The following is a 1696-nucleotide window of genomic DNA, read 5'->3' as shown; positions in this document are numbered from 1 at the left end:
AGATCAGCCTCCTCACACATCAGCCACCTCACACATCAGCCACCTCACACATCAGCTACCTCACCCATCAGCCACCTCACACATCAGCCACCTCACACATCAGCTACCTCACACATCAGCCACCTCACACATCAGCCACCTCACACATCAGCTACCTCACACATCAGCCACCTCACACATCAGCCACCTCATACATCAGCTACCTCACACATCAGCCACCTCACTCATGTGAATTTGTTATTCGATGAGGAAAAATGAAACGATTATTATACTAAATAAGTGATAAATGTATGCATAAAACATAGACAAGGAAGTACAAGGAGAACAATGAACTCATTAATAACATGATGACACCTGATTAGAAAACATGAAATACAAATATGACATTGAGAAACAAACAAATACGAAACAATATTTACACAATACGGTACAACTCATTCTAGAATAGAAAAATACAACAATAACAAATTAAAGTTAAACTACACAATAATAAATATGTAAACATTAAATTATACGCATCTAAGGGCGTTTATAAAATCATCAAATTAAACTGTATGAAGCATAATACGCTCTCGATAGAGCAACATAATTTGTGAGAAATATACCCACCTGCATTGACCCGTTCTATCGAGGTCTGCAGCCAAGGACATTTCGCTGTCTACGAAATTGGACATCAGCGTGTATTTTCCCGTTAGCACCAGTTCCATGGCCTTTGTTATGTTAGTTGTATAGCTCTCTTCGTTCGCTTGTATTTTCTCCCACAGCTGACTGTATACTGACCCGGGTGGGCTTTCCTTTACATGTGCGAAAACACAAAGTCGATCATTAAAGCCCTTGTGAACTACATCAGCATGGTGTTCAATGCGTGAGATGTTGTCTTCAAACGTACAGCTGTAAATCACTGTAATCCATCATTCAGATGGATTGCACTATTTGGTCCCTAGAAAATGCCTTTTTTGTCTTTTTTTCGGCGAAGTTCGGCACTAGATCTAGAGTGCACTAATTTGCATCATGCACGCAAGTTAGATGCCTCGTGGACGTCTAGGATGCATTAGAAGTTACATTGATCTTGTCGTGTAACTGTGCTATTCCGGTAAGTGGCGTAGCCACGGTGACCGGTCGGCCATTTTTGGGTATGAAACGGGATCCGCAGAAATTGCATGGGGGGGCAATGGGATTGCATGGGGGGGCAATGGGATTGCATGGGGGGGCATTTGCAATGGGATTACATTGATCTTGTCGTGTAACTGTGCTATTCCGGTAAGTGGCGTAGCCACGGTGACCGGTCGGCCAGTTTTGGGTATGAAACGGGATCTGCAGAAATTGCATGGGGGGGGGGGCAATGGGATTTGCAGAAATGCGCGTCATAGAGCTGGCAAAAGTTTCGAGCGGAGTATAGAGCTTAAATCTGTAGTTATTAAAGTGAATAAAGTGTATGTTGTCAAGTTGTGTATGCGACGAAACTCCGAGTATTCTTAATTAATTTCTGTTCGATGCTTATTCAGGCCTGCTGCCTATATGGACGCCCTCTACTGTTGCACAACACATTTACATATAGATCAGTGGCGACCAAAGATCGGCGACGACGACTCACGCCCTCTATAAACAACAAACGCTGCGCCCACTTGGCACCACTGAGCTGTAAATAATAAACAGTTTAATTGTAACAACTGATTTATGATAATAACAGTGTTAT

This window comes from Priapulus caudatus, unplaced genomic scaffold, assembly GCF_000485595.1.
Source record: "Priapulus caudatus unplaced genomic scaffold, Priapulus_caudatus-5.0.1 Scaffold871, whole genome shotgun sequence".
Taxonomy (NCBI): Eukaryota; Metazoa; Priapulida; class Priapulimorpha; order Priapulimorphida; family Priapulidae; genus Priapulus; species Priapulus caudatus.
This window is presented reverse-complemented; position numbering follows the sequence as displayed.